The sequence below is a fragment of the Salmo trutta genome, chromosome 29, assembly GCF_901001165.1.
Source record: "Salmo trutta chromosome 29, fSalTru1.1, whole genome shotgun sequence".
NCBI classification, from domain to species: domain Eukaryota; kingdom Metazoa; phylum Chordata; class Actinopteri; order Salmoniformes; family Salmonidae; genus Salmo; species Salmo trutta.
In genome coordinates this window covers 43,361,178-43,379,552 of record NC_042985.1, presented here as the reverse complement: position 1 = coordinate 43,379,552, position 18,375 = coordinate 43,361,178, and the positions used below count along the sequence as shown (strand labels likewise).

General features: G+C 45.7%; 1 long non-coding RNA gene across 1 annotated transcript; it reads right to left on the bottom strand.

The window, feature by feature from the left end:
- Positions 1-571: 571 nt before the first annotated feature.
- Positions 572-1,035, bottom strand: LOC115167753 (uncharacterized). The gene is made up of 2 exons (XR_003870551.1): positions 760-1,035; positions 572-649 (listed from the first exon to the last, which is right to left on the bottom strand). It is a non-coding gene; the product is annotated as an uncharacterized LOC115167753 (long non-coding RNA).
- Between the last annotated feature and the right edge of the window lie 17,340 nt (positions 1,036-18,375).

The window sequence follows — 18,375 nt, the reverse complement described above, 5'->3', positions numbered from 1 at the left end:
TTATGCAAAGCAAATAATTCAGGCAATAGAGGAATTATCCCTCTTAGATTCACATGGTACTTTAAGAGGGGAGTGTGCTGTGTAATTCAGAATTTTCCAAATTCCTCATTAATATGAGATGAAAGGTGAGTTCCTAACGAGTTCAGGAAACCAAGCTACAGCTTTGTGTGACGTTCAAAGTGGTGGGGGCAGATATTTTGATCAAGAGAGACCTTTAGAAAATATGCACATTTTCTTTAACACTAAACATACAAATATGTAATTTACAGTTATAAAGAAGGTGAAATCTTGTAGTTTTATAATTTGATTATACTATATGTAGAAAGCATAAATCATTTCAAGCCTTATTGTTGAATAAAAAATATGTCAAATCTTTTCTTCTTTTTATCATATTTTTACTGTATGCTTGTGTCCTCAAAAGGGATTACCCCTCAAACTCCTTGGTTTTTGGGGTTTTCAGCCTGGGCACAACAGGTTAGCCAGTGTGCACAGTCAGAGTACTCAAGATTTCTCCGCAGTTTAGCGCGTCCTCCTTGCAGTATGCAGGCCTCTCCCTCCTTTGGGATGTGTCTTTTCCCTGTTAAATAGCGGACGCAGCACAGCCTTGCCTCACAGTCTCCAGAGCGCACGCATGTGGCCATCTCTGCCACTGAAGAGGGAACAGGACAGTTAGTACCACAGTCAGATATGCAGAACTGCAAGAGTTGTAGGCAGCACACACAGTTTGGGACCAGGCTATCCTTTTCCAAGCTTTCTTACTTTCTCTGTTTTCGTCATCAACAGGAGCAAGTATTTCCTTATTCTGGTTCTTTTTCTGAGATCCATTGCAGGTCTTTCTCTGTGTAGATATAGGAACTACATTACCACTTACACATGACAGTCAGCAGCATAATTAAATGATGTAATGTTAGCAGTTCTGTTTAAAAGGGCAATCTGTGATTGGTACATTTTGGACTTTTGAATTCGTGATATAACCATTTATTCTTGAAAATATAAAATAAATGCCTCCTGAGCTTAGTTCAACAGTTGTTCCCATCAGAACCCAACATGTAGGGGCTAAGCTTGTTTTACTGAATTGTTTGTAAACAATGTAATTGTAAACAAACACTGTGTAGCCTCAAAACATGGTTAAAACTATAATTTTGATCTCATGTCAGTAGTTGCATATAGCTTTGTCTATGAATTTGAGAGTGGTTACTTTTCTCCCTCCCTAACCCTTCAACTGCAGATTGCCCTTTCAGTTTTTAATTATTCACATTATTATGTACCCTCACTGTTCCACTGTGCAGGTGCACCTGCATTAAAAACAACATAATTTGCAAATTTCAATCTGAAAAAGAGATACTTGAATGCCACTTGAACATTTGAATCCACACAGCAGTAACACGTAGCCTAGTCATCACTGGTCACTCCACTGCAGGTGCTCTCACTTGTTCCAACATATCCATCTCTTCTTTAGAGAATAGGATTATATTTGAGTCGAGGCTGTGCACACACCCCTGTTTAAGGGACCTGCATGTTTCTGGTATCGGTTCAGACCAACATTTTTTCTTATAAATAGATCTGGGGACAGAAATGGCTTGCATTGAGCAATAACCCTGGTTCCCACGGACACAGTGCAGGTGTATCCTGGTACTTATAACCGTACAAGTTTCAAGTTTCAAGTTAACATTTTTTATGTCACATGCACAAGTACAGGGAAATGCCTTTATTGCAAACTCAAAACCCAACAATACAGTAATCAAAAACAATGGCCAATCGGAACATATGTTAAGCAGCTCTCTTTAGAACTAGACTAGTGTAGACCATAGGGGGAAATGTAGTAAATGTAAGAATTGTCAACTGTTTGATGGTCAGAGATCATTATCCATCACTCCTGTAATAATAATAACTAGATCAGAGGACTGATATGAGGGGTTGATTCTGTCAATTTTGATATTATGAGTCTACTCTTTGTGATGTTAAATGAATATATTGAATCATCTATGAACAGTCACTGTGACTGCACCCATTGGGAATCTTATCCCCACCCAAATTGGCATATTTCAATGGCTCGAGCTGAAGGGCTGCATTGGGACCTGCAGGGCCCGACAGAAGTAATTGTGGCGCGGTCGTCATTTTTCATACTGCAGTTGGGAGTGGGCGGTCAGACAGAGAATTGGGAAATGAAAATAGTTTTGTTGTCCCGCGGAGTATTTGGAAACGGATATCTTTCTGCTTTGTATGCCTTATCCTACCTATTGTAATAAAAGCACATATTTTTTCTCTTAAGCTTACCTCTTTTATCCTAGTCGGGCCCTGCAAGATCAAGTGCGCCTAGTATATGTGTGGTCTTAATGAAATAGAGTAGGCTGCCTATGCATGGGCAGAGAAACACGTGGCAGTTACCTTTCCAAGGAAATGAAATTAAATATGATTAGACTATAGTTTACTACAGTGTCTGTAAATAAGTATTGATAATGGAAAGAAGTGAAGGGCGCCCAACCAACGTCGGTTTAGGTGCAATCAAAACATTTGATCATCATTGGAAAGGAAAAGGTGCAATGTGCACATAGTGAGCGAGTGTCTTTACATTTTCAATAAACATTTATTACCTATTAATTTGTCTCTGTCTGAAAATTGTCCTCCTGAAAGGTAACCTATAGCCTATACCGTGGCGGAACTAGAGTTTTATACATGGGGTGGCCAGGGGGTGGCCAAGGCTATTTCAGGGGGTCCATAGACCATGACAGAAAAATTGTGTGTAACCCTAACCTGGCATCTAAGGAGCAGGAATGAATCCTATGATTGCTGATTAGAGGTAGAAGTGATATTTCACATAACCGGAGTTCTTCAATGTGACAGATAGTGTGGCCCAAAAGGGTTACTTCACTAGAATTTTTGAACATACTATGAACAGTCAGAGTCTCTACCTCCAGAACTGCAGCTCAATTTCTTTCGCTGTCTCTCTCTCTCTCTCTCACACACACACACACGCAGTACTCACATACACTGTACTGTACTCAAATACTGGAGAGACTTGGGTCCCTCTGTTTTCATGAATATACACTGCTGAAAAAAATAAAGGGAACACTAAAATAACACATCCTAGATCTGAATGAATGAAATAATCTTATTAAATACTTTTTTCTTTACATAGTTGAATGTGCTGACAACAAAATCACACAAAAATAATCAATGGAAATCCAATTTATCAACCCATGGAGGTCTGGATTTGGAGTCACACTCAAAATGAAAGTGGAAAACCACACTACAGGCTGATCCAACTTTGATGTAATGTCCTTTAAACAAGTCAAAATGAGGCTCAGTAGTGTGTGTGGCCTCCATGTGCCTGTATGACCTCCCTACAACGCCTGGGCATGCTCCTGATGAGGTGGCGGATGGTCTCCTGAGGGATCTCCTCCCAGACCTGGACTAAAGCATCCGCCAACTCCTGGACAGTCTGTGGTGCAACGTGGCATTGGTGGATGGAGTGAGACATGATGTGCTCAATTGGATTCAGGTCTGGGGAACAGGCGGGCCAGTCTATAGCATCAATGCCTTCCTCTTGCAGGAACTGCTGACACACTCCAGCCACATGAGGTCTAGCATTGTCTTGCATTAGGAGGAACCCAGGGCCAACCGCACCTGCATATGGTCTCACAAGGGGTCTGAGGATCTCATCTCGGTATGTAATGGCAGCCAGGCTACCTCTGGCGAGCACATGGAGGGCTGTGCGGCCCCCCAAAGAAATGCCACCCCACAACATGACTGACCCACCGCCAAACCGGTCATGCTGGAGGATGTTGCAGGCAGCAGAACGTTCTCCACGGCATCTCCAGACTCTGTCACGTCTGTAACATGTGCTCAGTGTGAACCTGCTTTCATCTGTGAAGAGCACAGTGGCGAATTTGCCAATCTTGGTGTTCTCTGGCAAATGCCAACGTCCTGCACGGTGTTGGGCTGTAAGCACAACCCCCACCTGTGGACGTCGGGCCCTCATACCACCCTCATGGAGTCTGTTTCTGACCGTTTGAGCAGACACATGCACATTTGTGGCCTGCTGGAGGTCATTTTGCAGGGCTCTGGCAGTGCTCCTCCTGCTCCTCCTTGCACAAAGGCGGAGGTAGCGGTCCTGCTGCTGGGTTGTTGCCCTCCTATGGCCTCCTCCACATCTCCTGATGTACTGGCCTGTCTCCTGGTAGCGCCTCCATGCTCTGGACACTACGCTGACAGACACAGCAAAACTTCTTGCCACAGCTCGCATTGATGTGCCATCCTGGATGAGCTGCACTACCTGAGCCACTTGTGTGGGTTGTAGACTCCGTCTCATGCTACCACTAGAGTGAAAGCACCGCCAGCATTCAAAAGAAACCAAAACATCAGCCAGGAGGCATAGGAACTGAGAAGTGGTCTGTGGTCCCCACCTGCAGAACCACTCCTTTATTGGGGGTGTCTTGCAAATTGCCTATAATTTACACCTGTTGTCTATTCCATTTGCACAACAGCATGTGAAATTTATTGTCAATCAGTGTTGCTTCCTAAGTGGACAGTTTGATTTCACAGAAGTGTGATTGACTTACATTTACATTTAAGTCATTTAGCAGACGCTCTTATCCAGAGCGACTTACAAATTGGTGCATTCACCTATAATATCCAGTAGAACAAACACTTTACAATAGTGCATCTAAATCCTTTAAAGGGGGGGGGGGGGTTAGAAGGATTACTTTATCCTATCCCAGGTATTCCTTAAAGAGGTGGGGTTTCAGGTGTCTCCGGAAGGTGGTGATTGACTCCGCTGTCCTGGCATCGTGAGGGAGATTGTTCCACCATTGGGGTGCCAGAGCGGCAAACAGTTTTGACTGGGCTGAGCGGGAACTGTGCTTCCTCAGAGGTAGGGAGGCGAGCAGGCCAGAGGTGGATGAACGCAGTGCCCTTGTTTGGGTGTAGGGCCTGATCAGAGCCTGAAGGTACGGAGGTGCCGTTCCCCTCACAGCTCCGTAGGCAAGCACCATGGTCTTGTAGCGGATGCGAGCTTCAACTGGAAGCCAGTGGAGAGAGCGGAGGAGCGGGGTGACGTGAGAGAACTTGGGAAGGTTGAACACCAGACGGGCTGCGGCGTTCTGGATGAGTTGTAGGGGTTTGATGGCACAGGCAGGGAGCCCAGCCAACAGCGAGTTGCAGTAATCCAGACGGGAGATGACAAGTGCCTGGATTAGGACCTGCGCCGCTTCCTGTGTGAGGCAGGGTCGTACTCTGCGAATGTTGTAGAGCATGAACCTACAGGATCGGGTCACCGCCTTGATGTTAGTGGAGAACGACAGGGTGTTGTCCAGGATCACGCCAAGGTTCTTAGCACTCTGGGAGGAGGACACAAGGGAGTTGTCAACCGTGATGGCGAGATCATGGAACGGGCAGTCCTTCCCCGGGAGGAAGAGCAGCTCCGTCTTGCCGAGGTTCAGCTTGAGGTGGTGATCCGTCATCCACACTGATATGTCTGCCAGACATGCAGAGATGCGATTCGCCACCTGGTTGTCAGAAGGGGGAAAGGAGAAGATTAATTGTGTGTCGTCTGCATAGCAATGATAGGAGAGACCGTGTGAGGATATGACAGAGCCAAGTGACTTGGTGTATAGCGAGAATAGGAGAGGGCCTAGAACAGAGCCCTGGGGGACACCAGTGGTGAGAGCACGTGGTGCGGAGACAGCTTCTCGCCACGCCACCTGGTAGGAGCGACCTGTCAGGTAGGACGCAATCCAGGCGTGGGCCGCGCCGGAGATGCCCAGCTCGGAGAGGGTGGAGAGGAGGATCTGATGGTTCACAGTATCAAAGGCAGCAGATAGGTCTAGAAGGATGAGAGCAGAGGAGAGAGAGTTAGCTTTAGCAGTGCGGAGAGCCTCCGTGACACAGAGAAGAGCAGTCTCAGTTGAATGCCCAGTCTTGAAACCTGACTGATTAGGATCAAGAAGGTCGTTCTGAGAGAGATAGCAGGAGAGCTGGCCAAGGACGGCACGTTCAAGAGTTTTGGAGAGAAAAGAAAGAAGGGATACTGGTCTGTAGTTGTTGACATCGGAGGGATCGAGTGTAGGTTTTTTCAGAAGGGGTGCAACTCTCGCTCTCTTGAAGACGGAAGGGACGTAGCCAGCGGTCAAGGATGAGTTGATAAGCGAGGTGAGGTAGGGGAGAAGGTCTCCGGAAATGGTCTGGAGAAGAGAGGAGGGGATAGGGTCAACTGGGCAGGTTGTTGGGCGGCCGGCCGTCACAAGACGCGAGATTTCATCTGGAGAGAGAGGGGAGAAAGAGGTCAAAGCACAGGGTAGGGCAGTGTGAGCAGGACCAGCGGTGTCGCTTGACTTAGCAAACGAGGATCGGATGTCGTCAACCTTCTTTTCAAAATGGTTGACGAAGTCATCCGCAGTGAGGGAGGAGGGGGGGGGGGGGGGGGGGGGGGGGGGGAGGGGAGGAGGATTCAGGAGGGAGGAGAAGGTAGCAAAAAGCTTCCTAGGGTTAGAGGCAGATGCTTGGAATTTAGAGTGGTAGAAAGTGGCTTTAGCAGCAGAGACAGAAGAGGAAAATGTAGAGAGGAGGGAGTGAAAGGATGCGAGGTCCGCAGGGAGGCGAGTTTTCCTCCATTTCCGCTCGGCTGCCCGGAGCCCTGTTCTGTGAGCTCGCAGTGAGTCGTCGAGCCACGGAGCAGGAGGGGAGGACCGAGCCGGCCTGGAGGATAGGGGACAGAGAAAATCAAAGGATGCAGAGAGGGAGGAGAGGAGGGTTGAGGAGGCAAAATCAGGAGATAGGTTGGAGAAGGTTTGAGCAGAGGGAAGAGATGATAGGATGGAAGAGGAGAGAGTAGCAGGAGAGAGAGAGCGAAGGTTGGGACGGCGCAATACCATCCGAGTAGGGGCAGAGTGAGAAGTTTTTGATGAGAGCGAGAGGGAAAAGGATACAAGGTAGTGGTCGGAGACTTGGAGAGGAGTTGCAATGAGATTAGTGGAAGAACAGCATCTAGTAAAGATGAGGTCAAGCGTATTGCCTGCCTTGTGAGTAGGGGGGGAAGGTGAGAGGGTGAGGTCAAAAGAGGAGAGGAGTGGAAAGAAGGAGGCAGAGAGGAATGAGTCGAAGGTAGACGTGGGGAGGTTAAAGTCACCCAGAACTGTGAGAGGTGAGCCATCCTCAGGCAAGGAACTTATCAAGGCGTCAAGCTCATTGATGAACTCTCCAAGGGAACCTGGAGGGCGATAAATGATGAGGATGTTAAGCTTGAAAAGGCTGGTAACTGACAGCATGGAATTCAAATGAGGAGATAGACAGATGGGTCAGGGGAGAAAGAGAGAATGTCCACTTGGGAGAGATGAGGATTCCAGTGCCACCACCCCGCTGGCTCGATGCTCTAGGGGTATGCGAGAACACATGGCCAGACGAGGAGAGAGCAGTAGGAGTAGCAGTGTTATCTGTGGTGATCCATGTTTCCGTCAGCGCCAGGAAGTCTAGGGACTGGAGGGTAGCATAGGCTGAGATGAACTCAGCCTTGTTGGCCGCAGACCGGCAGTTCCAGAGGCTGCCGGAGACCTGGAACTCCACGTGGGTCGTGCGCGCTGGGACCACCAGGTTAGAGTGGCAGCGGCCACGCGGTGTGAAGCGTTTGTATGGCCTGTGCAGAGTGGAGAGAACCGGGATCGACAGACACATAGTTGACAAGCTACAGAAGAGGCTACGCTAATGCAAAGGAGATTGGAATGACAAGTGGACTACACGTCTCGAATGTTCAGAAAGTTAAGCTTACGTTGCAGAAAATCTATTCACTAAAATGACGAAAATGATACAGTACTGCTGGCTGGTGGAGTAGGCTAGCTAGCAGTGGCTGCGTTGTTGACTTTGTTTGACCGTGTAGCTGGCTAGGTGTAGCTGGCTAGGTGACCTCGATAGTTTCAGTACTACACCTTGTCATGATACAAAAGCAACTTTGTGGCTAGCTAGCATAACACTAATCAAGACGTTCCTTTGTAATGTATTTTAGTTTCTACAGTGTTACTAGTTGGCTGGGTTAGGAAAAATGGCGTCGCGGGGGACGGCAATAGCTGGCTAGCTAACCTCGGTAATTACTAAACTACACAATTATCAAGCTATGACAGAGACAACTATGTAGCTAGCTAGCCAACACTGCACTAGTCAAATCGTTCCGTTGTAAAGTATTGGTATCTACAGCGCTGCTAGTCGGTAACGGTTGGCTAGCTGTTGGCTAGCTAGCTAGCAGTGGATTAATGATGACTAGGTGTGTTGACTACGTCTGGTGATGACTAGGTGTGTTGACTACGTCTGGCGTCGCGGCTGGCTACTTACTAATAATTACTCTAAACTACACAATTATCTTAGATGCAAAGACAACTAAGTAGCTGGCTCACTAATACTACACTAGTCAAGTCGTTCCGTTGTAATGTAATAGATAGTGCAGCTAGTCGGTGGAAGTTGGCTGGTTGGCTAGCTAGCAGTGTTGACTAGCTAGCTAGCAGTGATGACTACGTTAGGAGGACGAAGATAGCTAACTTCGATAATTACTCTAAGCTACACGATTATCTTAGATACAAAGACGGCTATGTAGCTAGCTAAGAAAAGAAAAGAATTGCTCGGATCAAACAAATCAAACCGTTGTAATGTAGTGAAGTGTAATATTACCTGTGGAGTGAAGCGTAGTGCGACTGCTCGCTCCAAACCGGAAGTGACTTGGAGTTACATTGTGTTGTTTAAGTGTTCCCTTTATTTTTTTGAGCAATGTATAATCTGGGTCTATAAGTGTTGAACATCCAAAATTATTTCTCAAAATAAAGCTCAAGCACCAAGGAGATAAGATAGCATTTGTGTGTTACATAAATTGCATTGTTTATTTACAAAAAATGAAATTTACAAAAAAACACACACAGCAATTTGATATACCAGGTATCAGGCAGAAACAGACTTGAAAAATACAAATAATTTTGTTGCCCATCGATATTTCAAACTTACAGTATCATTTTTATGCTCATATATATTGTGTTAACTAATAGCAAAGAAAAGTTTTGGAATTGGCCTAATCAAGACCAAATGTAATCTGTGTGACATGATACCCTTTGGATTTATCATTTTAGAATGTCAGTGTACTAGTTAGTACACAGTGCAGGTTTTAATCATGACCAGAGGGACAAGTGCCAAATTATCCTAGGTAGATTTAAAACAGCATAATTCTGTGGTTCTGGTGAGAACTGGCAAAATGTTTCACAAACTCATCCAAGTTGAGGGAGCGTGCCCTCCTTGACTCAACACTGAGAATTCCGAGGTGACTTGGCCTGTCATCAACTATTGTTGTCCTAAGATGGGTTTTAATCAGTTTTAAAGCTGAGAATCTTCTCTCGCAAGAAGCACTGCTGACTGGTGTAACAACAGAAATCTTACAAAGTCAAAATAACTCGTGGAAGACCTCTTTATAAGGTTCTAGAAACACAACAAAGTTAAGGAGAGTAGACGGTCTGTCCCTTCCACTTTTCTCTCTCCTATCAAGAAGCAGCTTTGTTTGATGAACCTCATGTTTGAAGTCCTCTAAATCTGACTCAAAGGTCTGAGCAAAGGCTCCTCATTCAAGAATGTTGTACCCTTTGGGTTGAGAGGCTGGACCCCTTGCATTATCTCGCAATTCTTCTTTGAAAAAAATGCCTCTGCAGCTCAGCTGTGAGACTGCCAAGCACCTGATAAAAGATAGCTATTTGGAAGCTCTCACCATCACTTTGGTCACAATTTTTCTGTCCTACAGTGCTCATCATCAATGAGTTGTGCTTGTTTTAGGCTGTCCTTTACACACTGTTTGTACACTTATTTTGCAGTGCTCTGCAATCTCTTCAATCTCTTTCCATAGTTCTCCAAAGTAACCTCACTTCTGTAGTCCTGTAATGTGTCTGTAGGACACCTACTAGATCCACAGCCCTTGCTAGGTCAAGAGAGCTTTATTGGAGCATGTCAGAAAGACATTTGGCATCACCAAGCACTTTACAAAAGGTAACCAAAAGCCCTATGAAATGTAAATCTATATGAGAAAGAAGGCCCCTTGCCTCCACTGATCTATCACCACTATTTTCAAGTGTGATATCCTGTAGCACTGTCAGAACTGCTGGAAGCCTGTCCCTCAGATTACGGCATGCCATGTATCTGCATGCCCACCTTATATCCGTAAGTCTCTGTAGTTCCCTGGGCTGCTGCAGTGGACACAGCTCTTTCTGAACTGCAAGCCACTTGAGATGAACGTACGAGTGAGATACAAAGTTATAAAGCTTCTGCAGGAGAGCTAAAAAGTAAATTGCCTCAGGCACTGATTTTACAGCATCGACAACATGCTGCACATAAAATGCAAATCTTGCATTGTTTTTAATCTGTGCAGACACAATAATGCTTTCCGCTCATGATGGATACACCGTCATAGCCTTGCCCCACAAGATTATTTCAATAGTCCAGACCATGTTTTTCAAGGCAATCAATTATCATTTTTGTGAGACCTGCTGCATCTAAGCTTTCAGCCAGGACACATCCAGCGCCGATAGAGATGGCCGCCTCGCTTCGCATTCCTAGGAAACTATGCAGTATTTAGTTTTTTTGTGTTATTTCTTACATTGTTACCCCAGGTAATCTTAGGTTTTATTACATACAGTCGGGAGAAACTATTGGATATGAGAGCAACGTCAAATCACCAACATTACAACCAGGAATACAACTTTCCCGAAGCGGATTCTCTGTTTTGCCCACCACCCAGGACAATGGATCGGATCCCAGCCGGCGACCCAAAACAACGACGCCGTAGAAGGGGCAGACGGAGCGGTCATCTGGTCAGGCTCCGTAGACGGGCACATCGCGCACCGCTCCCGAGCATACTACTCGCCAATGTCCAGTCTCTTGACAACAAGGTAGACGAAATCCGTGCAAGGGTAGCCTTCCAGACAGACATCAGAGACTGTAACGTTATTTGTTTCACGGAAACATGGCTCACTCGAGACACGCTATCGGAGTCAGTAGAGCCAGCTGGTTTCTTCACGCATCGCGCCGACAGAAACAAGCATCTTTCTGTTAAGAAGAAGGGCGGGGATGTATGCCTTATGATTAACAATACGAGGTGTGATCATAAGAACATACAGGAACTCAAGTCCTTCTGTTCACCTTACTTAGAATTCCTCACAATCAAATGCCGACCGCATTATCTACCTAGACAATTCTCTTCGATTATAATCACAGCCGCATATATCCCCCCAAGCAGACACATCGATGGCCCTGAATGAACTTCATTTGACTCTATGTAAACTGGAATCCACATATCCTGAGGCTGCATTTATTGTAGCTGGGGATTTTAATAAGGAAAATCTGAAAACAAGGCTCCCTAAATTCTATCAGCATATCGATTGCGCTACCAGGGCTGGCAAAACCCTAGATCATTGCTATTCTAACTTCCGCGACGCAAATAAGGCCCTCCCCCGCCCTCCTTTCGGAAAAGCTGACCACGACTCCATTTTGTTGCTTCCAGCCTATAGACAGAAACTAAAACAGGAAGCTCCCGCGCTCAGGTCTGTTCAACGCTGGTCCGACCAATCGGATTCCACGCTTCAAGATTGCTTCGATCACGTGGACTGGGATATGTTCCGCATTGCGGCAAACAACAACATTGGTGAATACGCTGAGTCGGTGAGCGGGTTTATTAGCAAGTGCATCGGCGATGTTGTACCCACAGCATCTATTAAAACATTCCCAAACCCGAAACCGTGGATTGATGGCAGCATTCGCGCAAAACTGAAAGCGCGAACCACTGCTTTTAATCAGGGCAAGGTGACCGGAAACATGACCGAATACAAACAGTGTAGCTATTCCCTCCGCAAGGCAATCAAACAAGCTAAGCGTCAGTATAGAGACAAAGTAGAGTCGCAATTCAACGGCTCAGACATGAGAGGTATGTGGCAGGGTCTACAGTCAATCACGGACTATAAAAGGAAAACCAGCCCCGTCCTATCCACATCGATGGGACAGTAGTGGGGAGGGTAGAAAGTTTTAAGTTCCTCGGCGTACACATCACGGACAAACTGAAATGGTCCAAGCACACAGACAGTGTGGTGAAGAAGGCGCAGCAGCGCCTCTTCAACCTCAGGAGGCTGAAGAAATTCGGCTTGTCATCAAAAACACTCAAACTTTTACAGATGCACAATCGAGAGCATCCTGTCGGGCTGTATCACCGCCTGGTACGGCAACTGCTCCGCCCATAACCATAAGGCGAGATCTCCAGAGGGTAGTGAGGTCTGCACAAAGCATCACCGGGGGCAAACTACCTCCCCTCCAGGACACCTACACCACCCGATGTCACAGGAAAGCCAAAAAGATCATCAAGGACAACAACCACCCGAGCAACTGCCTGTTCACCCCGCAATCATCCAGAAGGCGAGGTCAGTACAGGTGCATCAAAGCTGGGACCGAGAGACTGAAAAACAGCTTCTATCTCAAGGCCATCAGACTGTTAAACAGCCATCACTAACATTTAGTGGCTGCTGCCAACATACTGGCTCATCTCTAGCCACTTTAATAATGGGAAAATTGATGTAATAAATGTATCACTAGCCACTTTAAACAATGCCACTTCATATAATGTTTACATACCCTACATTACTCATCTCATATGTATATACTGTACTCTATACCATCCACTGCATCTTGCCTATGCCGTTCTATACCATCACTCATTCATATATTTTTTTTATGTACATATTCTTATTCATTCCTTTACACTTGTGTGCATAAGGTAATTGTTGTGAAATTGTTAGGTTAGATTACTCGTTGGATATTACTGCATTTTCGGAACTAGAAGCACAAGCATTTCACTACGCTCACATTAACATCTGCTAACCATGTGTATGTGACAAATCAAATTTGATTTGATTTGAGCTGACTGAAAGTGTAAGAAGCTTTCGTGGATGGCCCCGTTGTAATAGTACCTCACAACTAAAGACATTTGTTCTTTTTACTTTAATTCTTTGGTTTCATCTGCAATTACACTGGATTTGGTGGCTTGTGTACTTAGCATTGCCACATGCATTCATCCTTTTCTCTATGAGAGGGTCATGCTTTGCTATTTCTTCTATATTGTCAAAAAATTACCCTTGTTGTGAGGGTCATCAGATTCGATGACCTCTCTGTGCTATATTTTGGGTGCCAGTTAATAGGAACACATCTGCAATTGTTTTAATGTAAGTAGAGTTTCCTTCACTTTCTTTTTCCGGTCCTCATTTATGACATCTAACATTGATGAGTTGCTTTCAATAGCCATTTTATGCTGATTCCAAGCATACATAGCATTGATATGATGCTCTGCCTTTGAATGGAGCTTAAACCCAGAATCTTTAAACAGCGCCTTTTTCCAGTTACAAAGACCTGACTGTGATGTGAAGGCAGATGCAGGTGTGTTGTGTAGAGAAAAATGCCTACAGACAAAACAATAAGTCGAATCTTGACTTATAGAATATTTCAGCCATGAATTGTCCTTATAACAGGAGCTGTTGAAAGCCCTTTTCCTAGTACCATGCTGAGTTCTGGGAAATGTTTTCAAACATGGCTGTACAGGACCCTCTTATCTGGATCTTGAAATGTCTGAAATAGATGTTAAATAATGTGTCATATGTCCATGGAAATGTCTAATTAAGGGATCCACAAGATTAGATACTAACAGCTGCTAAATAAAATGTGTAATTTAGAGGGAGGGGCTCAATGACATCTCCTGGCAGCTCTGGCTCACTATCTTGCTCAGAGCCAGAGGTCTCTGTGTCATCCCTTTATATATCTATTACAGTAAAATAACACAAGAACCATTAGTGTATAATTCTGAACTGGGCATGTCACTGACTACGTGGTAGATGCTCTGACCTTGTGGTGGTAGACTGGGTCCTTGTGAAGTCTGACCACACTGACTGACTAGCCTCAGGTAGGGAGCTGCTCTGGGGTCCGGTGGTGATGCAAGGGCTGGGTTTAACAGTTGTCGTCGGGAATAGGGGACCAAAACGCAGCAGGAATGTGGATGCTCATCTTGTTATTTATTTTAAATAAAGGTCTAGCTGACCTGTCGTAGTATCGCTTTTGTTGTTGTTGTCTCTGTGCACGTTTTCCATGCATTTCCTCGTAGCTGACGACCTCAGGTTGCAGCTGCTGGTTGGTGCTGGGAAGGGTTGAGCGAAGTCTGCGGCTTATCAACAGCTGGGCTGGTGATTTGAAGTTGTCAACTGGAGTGTTGAGGTATTCAAGGAGACTGAGGTAGGGGTCTCTCTTGTCTGCTTTTGCTTTGTCCATGAGTGATTTAGCAATCTGCACAGATTTTTCAGCAAGGCCATTACTTTGAGGGTAATGTGGGCTTGTGGTGACATGTGTGAACTCCCATGCTTTTGTGAAGGATTCAAACTCATTTGATTTGTAACAGGGCCCATTGTCAGATATTAAAGTCTCTACAATGCCATGCCTGGCAAAGGCTGCTTTCAGCTTGTGTATCACAGCTGCAGATGTGGTGCTGTGAAGCTTGTCGAGTTCGAAGTATCTGCTGTAGTAGTCCACTGTTATGATGTAGTCCTCGTTGTTCCAGGTGAACAGATCGGTTGCCACGACCTGCCAGGGTCGGTCTGGGATACAGTGAGGTAACATTGGCTCTTTGGTGTTTGAGGGGCGTCATTCAAGACAGATGGCGCATCTACCAACAATGTCCTCTATTTGTTTGCACATTCCAGGCCAAAACATAATGTCCCGTGCTCTCTGTTTGCACTTTTCCATGCCCATGTGTCCAGCATGGATCTTTGTCAAAATCTCTTCTCTGAGACTGGTAGGAATAATGATTTTCTCTCCTTTGAAAATGATTCCGTTGATCTGTGATAGTTCATCACGATGGTTCCAGAATTCTGAGACGCTCTGAGGGCATTTTCTCCTCTCCTCAGGCCATCCATCCTGTATGACTTCCCTCAGCTGTGTGAGTTGAGAGTCCTTTCCTGTTTCTGCTTGGATCTCCTTCAGTTTTGTGTCACTAACTGGTAAGTTGCTGTACACAGTGTGTACTTGCATGTCCATGCCTTCACTGAGGCTGCTGTCCTTGTAGGTAAGAAACTTCCTGGAGAGTGTGTCTGCGACAGGGATGTCTTTGCCTGGACGGTGAGTGACTGTGAAGTCGTATTTTTGTAGTTGAAGGATCATTCTCTGTAGCCTTGGCGGGGCTGCAGCTAGTGGTTTCCTCATGATTGACTCAAGGGGCTTGTGGTCGGATTCCACAATGACTTGTCGTCCATATACGTACTGATGGAAACGTTTACATCCGAACAGAATGGCATAGAGCTCCTTTTCGATTTGAGCGTAGTTGATTTCACAGTCTGTGAGAGATTTGGAAGCGTAGCCGATGGGCTTTCCTTCTTGCAGTAGCACTGCACCTAGTCCATACTTCGACGCGTCCACTTGGAGTCAGCTCTTTGTTGGGGTCGTAGTAGGCAAGGATTGGTCCTGGTTCTCTCGTGATCAAGTCTTTCACATTCTGGAAAGCAATGTCGTGTTGCTTGTCCCAAAGAAACTCACTGGACTGCTTTAGCAGTTGACGCAGGGGTGCATTAGCATTGGAGAGGCTGGGTGCAAACTTGGATAAGTAGTTGACCATGCCAAGCACTGTTTCCAGCTCTGCACGGTTTTTTTGGTGGCTCCATTTCTTTTATGGCTGAGATCTTCTGTGGATCTGGCTTGATTCCATTCGCTGTGAGAAGATGTCCGAAGTAGCTGACCTCTGTAGCGCCGACTGTGCTCTTCTCTGGGTTGAGCCGGACTCCTCTCTCGCGGGATCTTTGCAGCATCGCGCGGAGGTTTCGGTCGTGCTCCTCTTTGGTTCGACCATAGACAAGGATGTCATCCACAATTGCCATAACTCCGTCGAGGCCTTCGTACACTTCGTCGATCTTTCGCTGAAACTCGTCTTGGGCTGAGATAATCCCAAAAGGCAGGCGACGGAACCTGTAGCGTCCAAACGGTGTGTTGAATGTTGTGAGCTTAGATGACTCTTCTGTGAGCTTGATAGCCCAGTAGCCTGATCTAGCGTCCATGACACTGAAGTAGTGTGCTCCCGCTAGCTTGTGTGTGATGCCATCTAGCGTCGGTAAAGGGTAATGGGGCCGTTTGATAGCCTTGTTCAAGTCTCTTGGGTCGAGGCATACTCGGAGCTTGCCTGTGCGTGGTTTCTCCACCACCACTAACGCGTTTACCCAGTCGGTCGGTTCTGTAACCTTGGTGACTATGTCAGATTGTTCCATGCTCTCCAACTCTTTCTTCAGACGGGCACGGAGAGCAAGGGGAATCTTTCTCGGTGGGTAGACCACAGGGGTTGCGTCTGGGTCAAGGTGAATGGTACATTCTCCTGGGAATAATCCTATTCCTGTAAAGACATCAGCAAACTCCTCCAGTACATTTCCTGTCTCTACTGGTGCTGTTACTGATAAAACTAGCTTGATGAGGTCCATGTCTAAACATGCTTTAAGACCTAGCACTGCAGGTGCTCTAGTGTCAACAACGTAAAAGTCCAACATCATGTCACTTTCCTTGTATTTGCATTTGAAAATGCATGTGCCTTTTACTGGGAGCTGTTCACCACCATAACCAGTCAGTCTGCGCATGGTGGGCTGTAGCTCGCACTCAGATGTCAAGCTGCGGTACTTATTCAGAGGAATAATGTTTAATTGTGCACCAGTGTCTAGTTTGAACTTTAGCTTTGTGCCTTGTGTTCCTATCTCAATGTCAGCAAAGGCTTGCTCTGTCTCTGATATGTGACTTTTTTGTGTCACTGAATCAATAAACAGTTCATCATCATTTGACTCTTTGATTGACATTTCATCTTCACTCACTGTGTGTACTGTTTTTCCACGGTAAGCTCTGCACACTTTTGCAAAGTGATTCCATTTACCACATTTAGTACACTGTTTGCCTTTAGCTGGGCAATTTCCTTGTTCGCCATGCACTTTGTATCCACAATATCCACATGTTTTGGGGCGTTTTGAGTCTGTGTCGCTCTGTTTTGGAGTTATGTCTCTCTCCGTTCTGAAACGCGCTCTCTGGGCACCGGAGGTGTGCTTTGATGTCTGCCTGACTGCGTGCACTACTTGTTCACGTGATGCGCTCGTGCTGCGGCGCGAAATGGTTTTCATCTGAGCCTGTGCTAGCTCGTGAGATCTGGCTATGTCGATAGCTTTGTCCAGCGTTAGCTCAGACCCAACATTCAAAAGTTTCTCTCTCACTCGCGGTGAGTGTATTCCAAATACAATACGGTCCCTGACAATCTCATCCTTGTTTGCTTAATCACAGTCTTTCACAAGCAGACGCAGCTCAGTCACAAACGGTTCAAAAGACTCGCTAGCTCCCTGTACTTTCTCATGGAATTTGTACCTAGCGAAAATTGTATTAGTCTTCGGCACAACATATGCTTGAAAACGATCATAGTATGTTTTCAGTACCTTTGATTCAGCCTCGGTAAGTGTCCATGTGTTGTAAATATCTCTCCCTTTTTCACCGATCCAGAGGAGCAGGTAGCTACATTTTTCCTCTTCTCCTCTTTCCTTCAGAGGACCCGTGAACATTAGCTCCACATGCTGTTTGTACTTACGCCATGCATCGGGTAAGTTTGTAGACTCCCAGTCCATTCGAGGTGAAGGAACTCCAGAAAAATCCATATTTTAAGACCATTTACTCTGACACCATGTCTTGTTTTGTACGCTTTGTACAAAATAATAAAACGTAGAACTACAGGATGTTTCTTAACATAACTCTTTATTAACTAGCTACAACTACATGTTCGCCTATCTCCAACCACGATCAACTGACGATGCCCTAACCGTCTGGGTGGTCTTAACCAATCACTGCACAGTAGGATACGGCGGTAAAATGCATCCAATTATAATTCAGTATGTATTCACATATGAATATTACACTCGCAAACAACGTTAATATTCTCTCTTCCTTGTCCTCGATTTGAAAACGTCAAAATAAATGCTTCTTTCAACAAGAGGTGAAACTAGATGTAATTCAGCATCAAACTTCCAGTAGCAAATTACATTTTGAGGTGACACCCGGGGTGGCCAATCAGATGTCAGAGGGGGGGTCCAGTGCCACCACGGGCACCCCTCTGGCTCCGCCCCTGATCCTATATACAAAACATAGCTCTAGAGAAAGTGCAAGTGTTCGCTCTTATCATTCTTGCTGATTTATGTTCAGTAGCCATAAGTGCGAGATCAGGTGCTCATGTGGTCTCAGCTAAATAGAGTAGGCGATAACCTATGCATGTGTCACGGCTGTCGAAAGGATCGGACCAAAGTGCAGCGTGGTTGTAGTTCCACATTTTATTAAATC